The sequence below is a fragment of the Arachis hypogaea genome, chromosome 4, assembly GCF_003086295.3.
Source record: "Arachis hypogaea cultivar Tifrunner chromosome 4, arahy.Tifrunner.gnm2.J5K5, whole genome shotgun sequence".
Lineage (NCBI taxonomy): Eukaryota > Viridiplantae > Streptophyta > Magnoliopsida > Fabales > Fabaceae > Arachis > Arachis hypogaea.
Genome location: NC_092039.1, coordinates 42,900,828 through 42,920,207, shown reverse-complemented (window position 1 = coordinate 42,920,207; position 19,380 = coordinate 42,900,828). Strand labels below are relative to the sequence as shown.

General features: G+C 42.4%; 1 non-coding gene across 1 annotated transcript; it reads right to left on the bottom strand.

Annotated features, from left to right (window-relative positions):
- Nucleotides 1-18,763: 18,763 nt before the first annotated feature.
- On the bottom strand, nt 18,764-18,867 carry LOC112798719 (small nucleolar RNA R71). The gene has a single exon (XR_003200317.1). It is a non-coding gene; the product is annotated as a small nucleolar RNA R71 (small nucleolar RNA).
- Nucleotides 18,868-19,380: the final 513 nt, after the last annotated feature.

The window sequence follows — 19,380 nt, the reverse complement described above, 5'->3', positions numbered from 1 at the left end:
CCACGGAAGTACTACAGCTACCCCCCCTCCGAGTCTCCCTGGTAGACATCTACAGAGAAGTATGCCACACCGAAAGGATCCCACCGCCCCGACCGCTAAAACACAAGAGAGCGGGGAGAGATCGGTCCGAATACTGTGAATATCACAAGCTCTACGGTCATTCTACTAACGACTGCTACGACCTAAAAAATGTTATAGAAAAGCTAGCCAGAGAAGGAAAACTCGACAGATACATAGCAGAGAAAGGAGAAGAGACCAGGAAGAGAAGGCGGGGAGATAACGAAGATCGGGCCGAACAAACCCCGCGAACCCCTGAAAGACACGTTCACATGATAAATGGAGGTTTTGCAGGCGGAGGAACATCCAGATCCTCGCGAAAAAGACACCTCAAAGAAGTCTATCACGTCCGAGAAGACAGTCCCCTGCCCGATTACCTACTATCTCATTTACCCGAGAAGATGCTCAAGGGATAATACCCGGGCACGACGATCCAATGGTAATCACCATTATCCTAGCAAACGCCAACTTACATCGAACCCTGATTGACCAGGGAAGCTCAGCAGATATCCTGTTCAAAACGGCCTTCGACAAGCTCGGACTTGAGGAAAAAGAACTAAAGGCCTATCCCACCGACCTATTTGGGCTAGGGGATACCCCGATCCATCCCTTAGGATACATCTCGCTACACACTACCTTTGGAAAAGGCAAGCAATCTAAAACATTAAGCATCGACTACATTATAGTCGACGTCACTTCAGCATACAATGCCCTCATTGGGCGACCAACCCTAAACAGACTGGCAGCTATAGTCTCGACCCCACACCTCTGTATGAAGTTCCCTACCGCAAAAGGAATCACTACCCTAAAAGGCGACCAAAAACTAGCGCGGCGATGTTACAACGAAAGCCTGAGCCTAAAAGGGAAAGAGGTCAACACAATAGAACTCGGACGAGTTCAATCCCGAGAAGATCTTCGGCCACAACCAGAGGGAGAAACCGAAAGAGTCCAGATTGGGAACACACCTGAAAAAATAACAAACATAGGAGCAAACCTCGAAGCGGGCCTAAAAGAGGAACTCATAACCCTCTTAAGAGAGAATTCCGACCTCTTCGCCTGGAAAGCCTCCGACATGCCAGGCATAAGCCCCGACCTGATGTGCCATAAGCTATCAGTGTACCCGGGATCCCGACCTGTCCAACAAAGACGCCGGAAGCTCGGACCCGAGCGCACGCAAGCAATAGAAGAACAAATACAAGCACTGCTAGATGCAGGGTTCATTAGGGAAGTAAAATACCCCCTATGGCTCGCAAACGTGGTCCTGGTAAAAAAGCCCAACGGAAAATGGAGGATGTGCGTCGATTACACGGATCTCAACAAAGCCTGCCCCAAAGACCCATATCCGCTACCAAACATCGACGCCTTAGTAGACGCAGCCTCAGGCTACAGATATCTCTCTTCATGGACGCATACTCAGGATACAATCAAATCCCGATGCACGGACCCGACCAAGAAAAGACCTCGTTCATAACCCCAAGGGCAAACTACTGCTACGTGGTAATGCCCTTCGGGCTGAAGAACGCAGGGGCAACCTACCAGAGGCTAATGAACAAAGTGTTCTCAGAGCACATCGGACTACAGCTGGAGGTGTACGTCGACGACATGCTGGTAAAGACACAAGAAGACAGAAACTTGCTGACCGACCTCACCAGTGTCTTCGGCACCCTCAGAAAACACAACATGAGGCTTAACCCGACAAAGTGCACCTTCGCCGCAGAAGCCGGAAAGTTCTTAGGCTTCATGCTGACCCAAAGGGGCATCGAAGCGAACCCGGACAAATGCCAAGCGATACTCAATATGAAGAGCCCGACGTGTGTCAAAGAAGTACAACAACTGAATGGAAGGCTAGCCGCCCTATCAAGATTCTTGGCAGGATCAGCAATAAAGTCACTACCTCTCTACTCACTCCTAAAGAAAGGGAAATCCTTCTCATGGACCCCGGAGTGCGAAAAACCTTTCAAGAATTCAAGGAATTCCTCGGGCAACCACCAATCCTAACCCGACCTTTAAAAGGAGAAGAACTCGTACTATACCTCTCGTTGGACATCGAGCAGTCACTTCAGCATTAATACGAGAAAATGACCAAGGACAACACCCCATATACTTTGTAAGCAAAGCACTACAAGGGGCCGAATTAAACTATCAGAAGATAGAAAAATTCACCTACGCCCTAGTGTTCACAGCTCGGAGGCTCCGTCCCTACTTTCAAGCCCACACCATCAAAAGTCCGGACAAACCAACCCATGAGACACATCCTCCAAAAAACAGACCTGGCAGGACGAATACTGCAATGGGCGGTGGAACTGTCCGAGTTCGACCTCCACTATGAAACCCGGACTGCCATAAAATCTCAGTATCTAGCCGACTTCATCGCAGAATACACTGAGACCCCTGGAACCCCACTCTCATGGAACCTGTATGTCGACGGGTCCTCAAACAAAACTGGAAGCGGAGCCCGGGTTATACTCGAAAGCGACCAAGGAACACGGATAGAACTATCCCTAAAATTCGAGTTCCAGGCTTCGAACAACCAAGCCGAATACAAGGCCCTACTAGCAGGTCTAAAGCTAGCCGAAGAGGTCGGAGCCCAGAAAATCACGATCTTCAGCGACTCCCAGGTCGTCACATCACAAGTAAATGGAAGCTACCAGGCCAAAGACCCCACCATGAAAAAATACCTGGACCAAACACAGGCACAACTACGCCACTTTTCAGAGATACAGATTCAGCACATACCTCGGGAACAAAACGCCCGGGCAGACACCCTCTCAAAGCTCGCCAGCACCAAGCCCGGAGGCAACAACAGAAGTCTCCTCCAGGAAACCTTACAATCCCCCTCCGTGCTAAGAGAGGAAGAAACGCTAAATATATCCAACCAACAGCAAGGATGGATGACCCCCATACTCAACTACCTGAAGTCGGGAACTCTCCCCGCCGAAAGAAAGGAAGCTAAAAGACTCACGAAAGACGCCCAGAATTATACACTAATTCACGACGTATTATACAGAAGAGGATTCTCAAACCCCCTCCTTAGGTGCGTCCCGACCTCAGAAACGAAGAACGTCCTCGAAGAAGTCCACGGAGGCATGTGTGGGAACCATCTCGGAGCTCGGGCATTATCCAAAAAAGTAGTCCGAGCCGGGTTCTACTGGCCAACCTTGCAGAAAGACGCCACGGAATTTGTGAAAATATGCCCCCCCTGCCAAAAACACGCCAATCTCCACAAGGCACCACCCGAAGACCTTATCAGCATCACCGCACCATGGCCCTTCGCAAAATGGGGACTTGACCTACTCGGCCCGTTCCCCCATGGACCGGGGCAAGTCAAATACCTCATAGTAGGGGTCGACTACTTCACAAAGTGGATCGAAGCTGAACCCTTAGCCACCATTACGGCTCAGAAAAGCCGCAAATTCCTATACAAAAACATTGTCACAAGGTTCGGAGTCCCCTACTCCATCACAACAGACAATGGAACACAGTTCACGGACACAAGTTTTCAGAACTTGGCGGCCGAACTAAAAATCAAACAGCAATTCACCTCAGTCGAGCACCCACAAGCCAATGGACAAGCAGAGGCCGCAAATAAAGTCATCTTGGCCGGGTTAAAACGAAGACTCCAAGAGGCCAAAGGGGCATGGGCCGAGGAGCTCCCCCAGGTACTATGGGCATATCGGACAACTCCACACTCTACAACGGGAGAATCGCCATTCCGACTAGCTTACGGGATGGAGGCAATGATTCCTATCGAAATAGATGAAGGGTCACCCAGAGTCATCTTCTACAACGAAGAAGGTAACCCGCAGGCACAAAAGGAAGAACTCGACCTCCTCCCCGAGGTCCGAGAAAGAGCCCGGATCCGAGAAGAAGCCTTAAAACGTCGAACGGCCCTCAGATACAATCAGAAAGTAATAAAGCGAAGCTTCTCCATTCACGACCTAATTCTAATCCGAAATGACATCGGAACACAAAAGTCGGGAGAAGGAAAGCTAGCTGCAAATTGGAAAGGACCCTACAAGGTAACAGAAGTCTTAGGAACAGGCTATTACAAAGTATCCGACCTAGAAGGCAATGAGCTGCCCAGGGCCTGGCACGCCTGTAATCTAAGACGATACTATAGCTAGAAAAATATAACCCGAGGTGTACTCTTTTTCCTGCAAAGGTTTTTTAATGAGACACCCGGTCGAGAAAGGCACCCGACCTAGCCAAGGGTAAACATTCTGTAAATATTCTTTCTTTTTTAATACTAATAGAATTTTTCTCTTTTCTTCCACATGATGAAACAAATCCTGGAAAGTACCCCGCCAAGGCGCATTAATTTATGCTCGGCAAAACGCAAAAAATCATTGCCAAGAGACCACACAAGGTCGGCAAGATAAAGCGACGAGGTTCAAATTAATGTGAGAAGTTATAAAGCAACTCTGAAAAGGCTCAAAAAGCCAAATAAAAAGAGATTACAAAATAACTTAAAGGGCCGACCAACGACAAGGTCGGGCCCAACAAAGGGAAGTACTCGACCGCCCCACCCGAGGTCCAAGAAAAAGCCCGGATCCGAGAAAGAAGCCTTAAAACGGCGAAAACAAAGATTTCGAAAACGCTTACTAAAAAGTTGCTATACAACTAAAAAGTACAAGCGAAAAAACGAAATCAAAGGAAAGGCTAAAACAAAAGTTTCAAGCGCTAGCTAAAAGGTTGTTATCCAAAAACAACTAAAAAGCATAAAAGCGGAACAAAAAGTCAAAACGCGAACAAAACACCGCATAATAAGCTAAAAAGTTACTACAAGTAGCTAATAGCAAAAAGGTGTCCAAAGCATTCACAGAAACCATCCAAAAACAAAAGAGCCCACAGGCCGGGCAAAAAACCAAAGATAAAAGGATTACAGAGAATCAAGATCCTTTCCGGACTCCACATCAACAGAAGGCTGCGGAGGAAACATAGAAATCGGGACAGCATCGACGGCACCGTCATCTCGGTTTAAAACCTCCTCACCAGATCCATCCCCGGCCAAAGGTGAAGTCGGGTTCGCAACCGGAACTTTGGGGTCGGACACCGGAACCTCATCCTCGTTGGGAGCAGGAACAATCTTTCCCTCCACAACAACGTTATCCGTACTGAATAAGCTCAGATCCAGGTCAGGAGCAAGAACCCAGACCTGAACCTTCAAATTTTCAAACATAGCATCCATACCCTTAGCCACATGACCTTCTAGCTCGTAAAAATCATCCTGAGCGGATCGCAATCTCTCCTTTGTCTCCACAAGCTCAGCATATGTCCGAGTATAATTCTCTGTAGCCGCCTTCGCCATCTCCTCAGATGCATTCGCTGCCGCCACAGCCGCGGTAGCCTTAGCTTTCTCTTTCTCCAAAGATGCCTCCAGCTCAGTAATCCTAGCAGCCTTCAGTTCACTAATCCTCTCGAATTCAGACTGAGCCTTCTCAAGTCGGGAGCTGGTCGCACCAATGGGGGATTTCTTGAACTCCCGGGCAATAGCGGCATGAAGACTAGCCATCCGGACACAACTCCGCGCCATATACTGAAAATGGTGCTCCATAGACACATCATCAGTAGAAATAAAAGTCTGAGGGAGAATATGCTGTTCAATCCAACCAAGAGCATCAAAATCCTTGTCATTAAAACCCGCAAGCTCTTGAGAGGTCTTCTGTTTCTTGGGAGGAGGACCCGAGGACGAAGGCGGGGAAGAGTGACCGGGTCCAGAGGTCGGAGGATCTTGATTTATAGCTCGGAACTGGGGAGTCGGAATAGTCTTCGACCGAGTAGTGACACCCACAGTAGTCTTCTTCGGAGAAGATCGGGCAGAAGCCTCCCCAGCCTCGATATTTCGAGCAGCCACAGACTTTTTCGTCCGACGAAGGTACTTCATGGAATCCGCCTGAGAAGACATCTCTGCAGAAATAAAAGAAAAGGATTACCACAACAGAAATTCCATCAAAACAAGCAAAGCCAAAATACTAAAAAAGATGAATCTCGGAGAGGTCGGGAACTACCTAACTCGGAACGGAGAAGGCTTGGATCTCCCAACATTTTCTTCGTGTCCAAGTGAGGCGCCCGACCCCATAAACTGCTTACCACACCCACAAAAGCCTGCTCCACCTCATCTAGACTCTCAAGGGTATACTTAGTAGACACTACATTCTCCTGCCAACAAAGAGGAAAAGAAGGCTCCCCACTCTCATCTAGAAAGAAAGGTCGGACGTCTCCAGTAGCCCGGACCTTGAAATAAAAGTTCTTAAAATCATGAAAGGACTCATCATACAGGTTACAAAACTTCCTTCCCTGGTTAGCCCTAAAAGAAACCCAAGATACCTTCCCTCCGCCCGACCCCGGCTTCGTCAACACAAACAAATAGGAGAAAAGAGAAATAGAGGGAGCGACGCCCAAAAACTGACACAAAAGTTGAAACAGCTTTAAAAACGCCCAAGAATTTGGATGGAGCTGCGTAGGGGCAAGATTACAAGACCATAACACCTCGGACTCCAGATCGGTAAAAGGAAGTCGGACACTCAGCTTAGAGAAAAAACAATCATAAGCATAAAAGAAGAGCTTCTCGGAACTATCTAAGGGCGGGAAGCACACTCTCTCCTTGGAATCCGGGGCTACTAGTTCATAATCCCTCTCAGACTCTCTATTTTCACATATGCTACAGTGCCTACGGAACCTAGCTAAATACTCAGAATCTACCACAGAAGGGACTCTTATAGGAAGAGGGTCTACCCAACCAAGACCACATGGAATCTTAGTCGACATCGCTTGAAGAACCTTTCGAGACATAAAATTCTTACCTACAAAGAAGAATACAACAGCAAGCAAAATCACATAAAGAAGACAGCGAAAACCCATTCAGCAAAGCAAGAAATAAAAATCCCACGAAGAAAATGCGGCAACCCGGAACAAAAAATACCAGAGAACAAAAAGAACCCCCCCATATACAAACAACAAGCAATGGCGGCGCCTCTTTTCGGGGCAACCCAGGCATAAAGAAAAAGAAACAAACAAGAGCCACACAAAGAACAGAAGCATATGTGCACAAGAAAAGAGAAACATGGGAACAAACCTGGAAGAAAGAAACGAAGACGACGAGCTCCGAAGCAAGGAGAACGAAGCGACGGCACAGAGGAAACCCCAGAAAGACACACGGAGAGATTCGGGGAAGCAGAGCAAAGAGAAAGAAGAAGCAGTGCTCGAAAAGGATAAAGAAAAACAAAAACGCAGAAAAAGAAGGAAAAGGGGCAAATAAATAAAGCCTTCACAGAGCCCGAAAGGAAATCGAGGAAAAACGGTAAAATGCAATAAATGCAGGAACGGCCATTTTTGAATTTTGAAAAACTACTATGCCCGAGCTTGACCTCCCAAAAAGGACGAACTCGGGCAGGGGCACTGTTCATACCCTGACCGGGCTCCTCCAACTCGGCAAATTCATAAAAGGTCCGACCTCGTCCTAAGGCTCACGCCTAAAGGTCGGACCTCGGACAATAAAGCAAGGAAGGCCCATCAAAAGGAACGCAGCCCAAAACCTAAAGGCCGAAAAGGCCTAGAAAAGGCGGTTCCACAAAGATAGAGATAAAACTCCCAAAGATAAGATAAGATAAGAATATCTTATCCAGGGAAGATCACGGCCAACTACTATAAATACACTGGAGCACCCAGGTATGACATTCATTCCACATTCTACACATATCTGCTTGGACCCATGCTAACTTAAGCATCGGAGTGTCATTGCAGGTACAACCACCAATCACTCTGCATATCAAGCTCGGGTCCCTGAACCCCCACCTCGGGCCTCTCCAGACGACCGAGCTACACGTTTCAGGTAACCCTCGGAACAGGTAGTACAACCAAGACCCGGCCGAATTCTTCTCAGCAACCCGTTGGATATCTTTTGCAAGGATCTCATGAACCTTGATCTCTCCTCCCACCATGATGCAATGCAACATCACAGCTCTCTCCCTGTTAACTTCTGAGGTGTTTACTGTGCCCAGAATTGATCTTTTCATCAGCTCATACCATCCTTTTGCTTCCAGGGTGAGGTTACATCTCTTCAAATACTTATATCTGTTTCTGTCATCTCCTTCCCACTCAGAGTTCTCCAAACAGATATCCCTAGCAATCTCATCATAATCCTGATCTTCATTCAATCTTTGTTGGTATCCTGGTTCACTAAAGTGGACTGACTTTAGCCCCAAGACTTTCTTGATTGCATCCGAGCTAAAGTCTACTTCCACTCCCCGCACATAGCTCTTGTATGTTGGGGGCTCACGCATGTCAAGCCTTGGGACATTTGCATAAAACTCTCTTATAATATTGGCATTGATTCGAGTGGCTGGTGATGCAAGTTCTTCCCACCTCCTCTTTTGAATTTTGTTCTTCATTTCTTGGCATTCATCATCCGGCAATAAGAATGGAATTTCTGGATAGATCTTTTTGTCGTTCATCCACTCCATTTGCAATTGATGGTATGAAGATCTGAATCTCCATCGGTCATATTCAGGGGTGCTCTCCTCCACCATAGGCTCTTTTCCTTTTCTTCGTTTGGTTTTTGAAGAAGAGGCCATGAGCTTTTAGAAGGAGTGAAGAGTGTTTGGAGATTTTTATGTGTGTATGGAGTAAGAGAAAGTTTGAGGCTGAGCTTATTATATTGAGAAGTGATGAAGGGAATGAAGTTTACAAGGTTGGAGTGTAAGGATTCGGTCATGTGCATGGCTTGAAGGTGGTGTGTTATTTAAATGAACAATGAAAGGCTAGGATGCAATTGGATACTATGTGAATCAAAGGTGTGCATGTAAGGATGAATGAAGACAAAACTTGCTTCCTCAATTGTCTTTGCCGTGATCATATCATGGAGTGGCAGATTCTCTTTTTGATGTGATGAGATTTTGTCCTCATGCTATGCTTCCCTTTGTCTTGTCTCTTTCATTGAAGATTCTTTGACTACCTAATCATCACAACAAGACAACATACATTAGCTTATCCAACCGTGGCTAGAGTGTTTCTTTTATTAACATTATACTAATCATCAATCCTTATATTCATTTAAACCGTGACTTTCCTTGGAGGACACCAAACTTAAGGTTTGGTTAATAGGAAAATTGTGCCCCTTCCTCCAATTAGTGAAATCTCAATGTCACACTTAATTAAATGTTTATAAGAATTGTTTTCATCATACTTTCTTCTTTTTCCTCTTTTTTTTTTCATGAAGGATCAATTGTGTCTCTAAATTGGTGCATCAAAGTTTGATGAACACCAAACTTGTTTCTTGACAAAGGGTACATCACAATTGATGCCTTCATTACCGAAAAAAAAAATTTATTTATTAGATTTTGAAAAATAACAATTGTATGATCATTGATGCATGAATTTCCAATTTTTTTTTTTTCATGAACCTATGTGCACACCAAACTTAGTGTTTGGCCATATGCTTTGTTAAGACACTTTAAGCATGTAAAACAAAATTGTTTGTAACATTGTTTTAATGTGCTTGAAGCACACCAAACTTAGAATTCTCAGCATATGTTTCAAATAATGCATGCAGTTAATGGACCTGTTCATGAAAGAAAAAAAAATTCATGCTCAAATGATCATAACTTATTGAATTTAAAATGACATGAATTTTAAAACATGGGTTGCCTCCCATGGAGCGCTCTTTTATTGTCATTAGCTTGACATTGAGGCTTTCTTTTATGGTGGTTGGTGCTTGTAGAGCCTCAATTTGTCTCCCCTGACTGTGATTCTCTTCTTTGTTTTCTGGTGTTCAATTTCAGCATGCTCTAATGAGAGTATGTTTCTGACAGTGTAGTAGTCCTCAGTTTGTTGATTTGCCCCCAACTGTTGATATATCAGTTGCACTTTGTCACCTTTGGACAGCCCCTCTGTTGGGATCTTCCTGTTCTTTCAACCCCTTTTTGTCTTGTTTCTGCCTCTCATCTTTCCTTTTGTTGATCTTTCTTTTCTGGCCTTGGGTTTCACTTGGGGACTTTTCTTCTCAGTGGCTAATACTCTAATGTCCTCTTGGGCTCCTTCTTCAATCTGTACAACTCTTATCTTTGGGATGTTGCCTTGACTCTTCTTGTCATTTTCTTCCTTCAACTGTGACTCTCCCTTGTCAATTTTCATATAGTCTTTCTTCTCCTTGCTAAATTGTGCCTCTGGTAGTACCTTCAGAGTGACACTTTGATCATGCATCCTGAGGGTTAATTCCCCTTCCTCTATGTCTATGATAGCTCTAGCAGTGGCCAAGATTGGCCTTCCCAATATAACAGAGTCACCATCATCCTCGTTTGAATCCAGAACCACAAAATCAGCAGGGTATATAAAACTGTCCACCTTGACCAAAAGATTTTCAATTACACCCCTGGGGTATACCATTGACTTATCTACCAGCTCCAGAGACATTTGTACTGGTTTGACTTCCTCTATATGCAGTTTTTTTACCAGGGAGAACGGTATCAAATTAATACTTGCCCCGAGATCGCACATTGCTTTAGTGATGGTCACTTCCCCAATGGTGCAAGGCAACAAGAAACTCCCTGGGTCCTCAAGCTTGGGAGGAAGCCCTTTTTGAATCAAGACTCTGCATTCCTCAGTGAGTAATACGATTTCCTTCTCATCCCAACTTCTTTTCTTGTTGATAAGCTCCTTTAAAAATTTGGCATACAGAGGCATTTGCTCAAGTGCTTCAGCCAAAGGAATATTGATTTCCAGCTTCTTGAAAGTTTCAAGGAACTTGTGGAAATATTGGTCCTTAACCTCTTTGTTGAATCTCTGAGGATATGGTAGTGGAGGTGTGATGCTCTTTCCTATTTGCTGCTGTCCCTGAGTCATTTTCCTTGAGCTATGTGGCTGGTTGTCCTGTTCTTTGAGTTTCTCAGTACTTTTGTTTGGCACCACAACTTGCTCCTTAGCTTGATCTGCTTTTGTTTGCTTCTCATCCTCTGTTGGTTCTTTGATGCTCTCTGTTTGCTTCTTTGTAGTGTCATTGTTGCTTATCAATGTTCTCCCACTCCTTAATTGTATTGCCTTGCATTCCTCCTTGGGATTTGGAATTGTGTCACTAGGCAGTGAGCTTGAAGGTCTCTCAACAGAAATTTGCTTGGAGATTTGCTCGATCTGCCTTTCTAGGCTCTTTATGGAAGCCTCATGGTTTTTGTTTGTTATTTCCTGGAGTTTCATCATTTTTTCTATCATGGTCTCCAAGTTGGTGAGTCTTTGGGGTTCAGGTGGTGCTTGTGGTGGGTTATGAGCTGTGGGTGGTGGATGATAAGCATTTTGGTTGGTAGGTTGGTTAGTGGGTTGGTACTGGTTGGGATTGGGGTAGTTGTTTTGAGGTTTTCTATAAGTATTTTGGTTTGTTTGCTGCTGGTTGAAATTTTGATTGTTTCTTGGGTTGTTTTGGTTTGAGTTTCTCTGCCATGGTTGTTGGTTTTGGTTGTGAGTGTCTCCCCATCTGAGGTTGGGGTGATTCTTCCATGAGGGGTTGTACGTATCACCATAGAATTCATTTGGACTTGAATGCATGTACTGGACTTGTTCCTGCTGTTGCTCCTCTTGAGTTTCTTCATTTTGCCCCCATGTGGTTGATGGTTGGCTAGTGTTAACTGCTGCAAGTTGGAGGCCATCAATCCTCTTGGTCATTTGCTCAAATTGTTGTTGAATTTGCTGCTGCATTAATTTGTTTTGAGCCAGGATTGAATCCACTCCTTCTAGCTCCATTACTCCTCTTCTTTGTGATGGTTGGCGGCTTCTTTGATGAGCAAAGAAATATTGGTTGTTAGCCACCATATCAATAAGTTCTTGAGCCTCCTCTGCAGTTTTCATGAGTTGCAAGGAACCTCTAGCCGAATGATCCAAAGCTTCCTGGGATTTCAATGTTAAGCCTTCATAGAAGTTTTGCAGCTTCTCCCATTCATTAAACATGGCAGGGGGGCATTTTCTGACTAGAGCTTTGTACCTCTCCCATGCCTCATAAATGGGTTCAGCCTCCATCTGTGTGAATGTTTGTACCTCAGCCTTTAACCTTATAATTCTCTGGGGTGGATAAAACTTGGCAAGGAACTTGGTTACCAAATCATCCCAGTTGTTGATGCTGTCCCTTGGAAACGATTCCAACCATTGAGTAGCCTTGTCCCTGAGAGAGAATGGGAATAGCATCAGTTTGTAACTGTCAGGAGGCACACCATTAGTTTTGACAGTGTTGCATATCCTCAAGAAGGTGGATAAGTGTTGGTGCGGGTCCTCAAGTGATCCTCCACCAAAAGAGCAATTGTTCTGAACCAAAGTGATGAGTTGTGGCTTAAGTTCAAAATTGTTTGCATTGACATTTGGAGCCAAGATGCTGCTTCCACAATGTCTAGGATTTGCAAAGGTATAGGAGGCCAAAACTCTCCTCTGGGGTGGGTTGTCATTGTTGTTGTCTGCTCCACCTGGTGGATTAGTTGAATGTTCCTCCATCTCTTGAAATTCTTCGTCTGATTCCTCTTCTCCAACAATGTTTTTCCCTCTTTCAGCTCTCCTTAACCTCCTGAGAGTTCTTTCATCTTGTTCATGAAAGTTTAGTGCGTTTCTTCTTGTACCTGACATACAAGCATAACATGAGAAATGCACAAACCTGTGATACTTCAATCTACTGCTAAATTGAAGTTTTAGTTAGTTTAAGCAAAAAATCAAACAGTTAGTGGGTTAATCAAAAATAAAGAAAAAGTGCTTGATCTAAACTACCACCTCACTTAATCATTGTCAATCTAATCAATCCCCGGCAACGGCGCCAAAAACTTGATGAGATATTTTGGTGGAAAAATGAATTTCTCCTAAAACACACAAATCTAACCGGCAAGTGCACCGGGTCGCATCAAATAATAAAAACTCACGGGAGTGAGGTCGATCCCACAGGGATTGAAGGATTGAGCAATTTTAGTTTAGTAGTTGATTTAGTCAAGCGAATCAAGATTTGGTTGAGTGATTTGTGATTTGCAGAATGTAAATTGCATAGAAAATAAAGGGAATGGGGAATTGGCATGAAATTAAAGAGAGCGGGAATTAAAGTGCTGAATCTTAAAGAACAAGAAATTAAATGGCAGAAACTTAAAGAGCAAGAAATGTAAATTGCAAGAATCTTAAATGACAAGAAATGTAAATGGCTTGAAATGTAAAGGGGATTGGGACTTGGATTTGCAGGAATTAAACAAAGAGAAATTAATTTGCATCAAACAGAAGAGTAAATGGGAATTGGGGTTGAATCGGATTCAAATAGACAAGTAAAATGAACAAAAAAAACAAGAAACAGAGAATTGAAATGGTAAAATGAGATCTCAGGACCCAGAGACTAGAAAACCAAGTCTAGATCTCAATGCCTTCCTAGATGCAACAAGAACAATAGCAAGGGAATTGTAAATTGCAAAGAGAGTAGATGAGAAGCAAGTAACCGAAATGGAAATTCAATAGCAGTGAAAAATAAACAAGATCCAAGGTGAGATTGAAACAGAATTTCTTCAATCCTTCAACCCAAGATCCAAGACAAGTGTAATTGAAATTGAAAGCAATTAAACTAAGAAATTCAAGATCACTCAAACTCCCAAACCGAAAAGAAATCTTTCTAAAAACTAAAAAGGAAAGCTCCCCGAATAACTTGAATTCTATCCTATTTATACACTTTCTTCAAATGATCTTCAAGCCTTGAGTTGGGCCTTTGCTCTTGGTGGAATTGGGTTGAAAGAGGCCTTGGTTGATTGCTCTTGGAGTTTGAAGAAGAACCAAAGTGAACCAATTGAACCGGTTGGAGTTTTGCACAAAGTTGGAGTAAAAGTTTGAGCCAAAGTTAGGGGTCTAACTCTGGCTCCAACTTTTCATATCAGTTGGCAAAGTTTTCTGGTTTGAACGTTGGTGCCAAAGTTAGGGGTCTAACTTTGGCTCCAACGTTGGCCCTCCTTAGTGACTCATGGCGCCAACGTTAGCCTCCACGTTAGGGGTCTAACGTTGGCGCAAACGTTGGCCCTTCTCCCTTAAGTTTTCATGCGCCAACGTTAGCCTCCAAGTTAGGGGTCTAACGTTGGCGCAAGCTTTTGGTGGCCAGAGAGGAGTTCTTATGCCAACGTTAGCCTCCAAGTTAGGGGGCTAACGTTGGCGCAAACGTTGGGTGCCCAGTGAGTAGCATTCATGTGCCAACGTTAGCCTCCAAGTTAGGGGGCTAACGTTGGCGCAAACGTTGAGTGCCCAGGGAAGAAATTTGCCACTTCTAACGTTAGCCCTCAAGTTAGGGGTCTAACTTTAAGTCCAACTTTTTGCTTCTTGGTTCAATTTCACTTGTTCCATTGTCCTCTCTTTACTCCTAGCCATTCTTTCTTGCTTCAACCCTTTTCCAAGCTTTCTTCACCTATCATAAATCAACCAAACACATCAAAGCTATGCTCAAAATCATGAGATGTTCATTCTATCCTAATATGCACCAATTATGGCATCAAACCTCATGAAATTGCATTAATTTATCTATGGTTGATTCAATCAAAGGAAGCATGAAAATCTACCTAAATTGGCTTGCTTGTAGCTCAAGAAAGTGCATAATTCAAGTGAAAACAAAAGAAAGAGACTAGTAAAACTAGGCTAAGATGACTTGTAATCAAGTTGGAGATTGGAAAGGAAGCTAGCAAAAATGGAAGGAACATGAGAAAGTGAGGAGATAACCAGCGAGAAGTGACGCGGCCGCATGGCTCACGCATTCGCGCGAAAGAGAAGAAATCGCAGTGACGCGGCCGCATGGCTCACGCGACCGCGCGGATTGGAAAAGCACAAGTGACGCGGAAGCGTGGATGATGAGCGGATAATTTATACGCTTTTTGGCATTGTTTTTATATAGTTTTTAGTAAGTTTGAGCTACTTTTAGGGATGTTTTTATTAGTTTTTATGTTAAATTCACATTTCTGGACTTTACTATGAGTTTGTGTGTTTTTCTGTGATTTCAGGTAAATTCTGACTGAAATTGAGGGATTTGAGCAAAACTCTGAAGAAGGCTGACAAAAGGACTGCTGATGCTGTTGGAATCTGACCTCCCTGCACTCGAAATGGATTTTCTGGAGCTACAGAACTCCAATTGGCGCGCTCTCAACGGCGTTGGAAAGTAGACATCCAGAGCTTTCCAGCAATATATAATAGTCTATACTTTATTCGAAGAATGACGACGTAACTTGGCGTTGAACGCCAAGTACAAGCTGCTGTCTGGAGTTAAACGCCAGAAAAACGTCATGATCCGGAGTTAAACGCCCAAAACACGTCATAACTCGAAGTTCAACTCCAAGAGAAGCCTCAGCTCGTGGATTAATCAAGCTCAGCCCAAGCATACACCAAGTGGGCCCCGGAAGTGGATTTATGCATCAATTACTTACTCATGTAAACCCTAGGAGCTAGTCTAAGTATATATAGAACATTTATCTATTGTATTAGATGTCTTTTGACCACGTTCATCTTTGGTCTCAGTTTTGTTTTATTCTTCATCTTAGGAGATCATTGATCACGTTAGGGGGGCTGGCCATTCGGCCATGCCTGAACCTCTTTTACTTATGTATTTTCAACGGTGGAGTTTCTGCACACCATAGATTAAGGGTGTGGAGCTCTGCTGTACCTCAAGTATTAATGAAATTCTATTATCTTTTATTCAAATCTCTCTTATTCTTATTCCAAGATATTCATTCGTACCCAAGAACATGATGAATGTTATGAGTCAGATTACCCTCATTATCATTCTCACTTATGAACGCGCGTGATTGACAACCACTTCCGTTCTACATGCAACAGAGCTTGAATGTGTATCTCTTAGATTCCCCAACAGAATCTTCGTGGTATAAGCTAGATAGATGGCGGCATTTATGAGGATCCGGAAAGTTTCACCTTGTCTGTGGTATTCCGAGTAGGATCCTGGGAATCCGGAAAGTCTAACCTTGTCTGTGGTATTCCTAGTAGGATTCCGGTAATGAATGACTGTGACGTGCTTCAAACTTGTAACCTGCTGGGCGTTAGTGACAGACGCAAAAGAATCAAGGGATTCTATTCCAGTAGGAGCGGGAACCAACCGGTGATTAGCCGTACTGTGACAGAGTGCGTGAGCATTAGTTTTCACTGCGAGGATGGGATGTAGCCATCAGCCATGGGTGATGCCTCCAGACGATTAGCCGTGCGACTGACAACCGCATAGGACCATTTTCCCGAGAGGATGAAAGTAGCCACAGTTGATGGTGAACCCCTATACAAAGCTTGCCATGGAAAGGAGTAAGAAGGATTGAGTAGAAGCAGTAGGAGAGCAGTCGTCCCTGGGCTTTACAGCATCTCCATCCGCTTATCTGAAATTCCCACCAATGAATCTGCATAAGTATTCTATCCCTTTTATTATTCCTTTTTATTATTTATTCCAATAATCACAATTACCCTTTAATCTGCTTGACTGAGATTTGCAAGGTGACCATAGCTTGCTTCATACCAACAATCTCTGTGGGATCGACCCTTACTCACGTAAGGTTTATTACTTGGACGACCCAGTACACTTGCTGGTTAGTTGAACGAAGTTGTGATAACAACTGGTGCCACAATAATGATTTCATACAACTTAAAGAACAGTGATCACGATTTCGTCCACCAAGTTTTTGGCGCCGTTGCCGGGGATTGTTCGAATATGGACAACTGACGGTTCATCTTGTTGCTCATATTAGGTAATTTTCTTTTCAAAAATCTTTTTCAAAAATTTTTCTTTTATTTTTCGTTTTTCAAAAAATGTTTTTCGAAAAAATCAATAAAAATACAAAAAAATTAGAAAATCATAAAAATCAAAAATATTTTGTGTTTCTTGTTTGAGTCTTGTGTTAATTTTAAAGTTTGGTGTCAATTGCATGCTTTAAAAATTTTCTTGCATTTTTCGAAAATTCATGCATTCATGGTGTTCTTCATGATCTTCAAGTTGTTCTTGACAAGTCTTCTTGTTTGATCTTGATGATTTCTTGTTTTGTGTCTTTTGTTGTTTTTCATGTGCATTTTTGCATTCATATTTTTCATGCATTAAAGATTTCTAAGTTTGGTGTCTTGCATGTTTTCTTTGCATCAAAAATTTTTCAAAATTATGTTCTTGATGTTCATCATGATCTTCAAAGTGTTCTTGGTGTTCATCTTGACATTCATAGCATTCTTGCATGCATTCATTGTTTTGATCTAAAAATTTCATGCATTGAATATTTTTGTTGTTTTTCTCTTTCATAATTAAAAATTCAAAAAAATCAAAAAATATCTTTTCCTTATTTTCCTCCAAATTTTCGAAATTTTGGGTTGACTTGGTCAAAAATTTTTAAAATTAGTTGTTTCTTACAAGTCAAGTCAAAATTTCAATTTTAAAAATCTTATCTTTTCAAAATCTTTTTTTCAAAAATCATATCTTTTTCATTTTTTTATCATTTTCGAAAATTTCAAAATTATTTTTCAAAATATTTTTAAAATCTTTTTCTTATCTTTTTATCAAATTTTCGAAAATTAAGCTAACAATTAATGTGATTGGTTCAAAAATTTGAAGTTTGTTACTTTCTTGTTAAGAAAGGTTCAATCTTTAAATTCTAGAATCCTATCTTGTAGTTTCTTGTTAGTGAAGTAAGTAATTTTAAATTTTAAATCTTTTTATCTTTTATCTTATCTTTTTCAAAAATTTTATCTTTTTCAAAATTTGATTTCAAAATATCTTATCTAACTTCTTATCTTCTTATCTTTTTCAAAAATTTGATTTCAAATCTTTTTCAAATCAACTAACTAACTTTTTGTTTGTTTCTTATCTTTCTCAAAACCATCTAACTACTTTTCCCTCTCTAATTTTCGAAAATTCTCCCTCTCTTTTTCAAAAATTCTTTTTGTTTTAAATTTTAATTTTAATTATATTTTGTCTTTAATTTTCGAAAATCACTAACCTATTTTCAAAAATTATTTTCGAAAATCCTCTCCCTCTCCTCTCTTCTTCTATTTAATTATTTAATTACTAACACTTCTCTTCATCTCTCTTCATCTAAGAATCCGAACTTCTTATATCCCTTGTATTTGGATTCTTCTACCCCTTTCTTCTTCTACTAACATAAGGGAATCTCTATACTGTGACATAGAGGATTCCTCTTTCTTTTCTTGTTTTCTTCTCTTTCATATGAGCAGGAACAGGGAAAAAGGCACTCTTGTTGAAGTTGATCCAGAACCTGAAAGGACTCTGAAGAGAAAATTAAGAGAAGCTAAATCACAACAATCCAGAAACAACCTTTCAGAAATTTTCGAACAAGAGAAGGAGATGGCAGCCGAAAATAATAATAATAATAATGCAAGGAGAATGCTTGGTGACTTCACAAAGCCAACGTCCAAGTTTGATGGAAGAAGCATCTCCATTCCTGCCATTGGAGCCAATAACTTTGAGCTTAAGCCTCAACTAGTTGCCTTGATGCAACAAAACTGCAAGTTTTATGGACTTCCATCTGAAGATCCTTATCAGTTTTTAACTGAGTTCTTGCAGATCTGTGAGACTGTAAAGACGAATGGAGTTGATCCTGAAGTCTACAGACTCATGCTTTTCCCTTTTGCTGTAAGAGACAGAGCTAGAATATGGTTGGATTCACAACCTAAGGATAGCCTGGACTCTTGGGATAAGCTAGTCACTGCCTTCTTAGATAAATTCTTTCCTCCTCAAAAGCTGAGCAAGCTGAGAGTGGATGTTCAAACCTTCAAACAAAAAGATGGTGAAACCCTCTATGAAGCTTGGGAAAGATACAAGCAGCTGACCAAAAGATGTCCATCTGACATGTTCTCAGAATGGACCCTATTAGATATATTCTATTATGGTCTCTCTGAATTTTTGAAAATGTCATTGGACCATTCTGCAGGTGGATCTATTCACCTGAAGAAAACGCCTGAAGAGGCTCAAGAACTCATTGACATGGTTGCAAACAACCAGTTTATGTACATCTCTAAGAGGAATTCCGTGAATAATGGGATACCTCAGAAGAAAGGAGTTCTTGAAATTGATGCTCTGAATGCCATATTGGCTCAGAACAGAGTGTTGACTCAATAGGTCAACATGATCTCTCAAAATCTGAATGGATTGCAACATGTATCCAACAGTACTAGAGAGGCAGCTTCTGAAGAAGCTTATGATCCTGAAAACCCTGCCATGGCAGAGGTTAATTACATGGGTGAACCTTATGGAAACACCTATAACCCATCATGGAGAAATCATCCAAATTTCTCCTGGAAGGATCAACAAAAGCCTCAACAAGGCTTTAACAATGGTGGACGCAATAGGCTGAGTAATAGTAA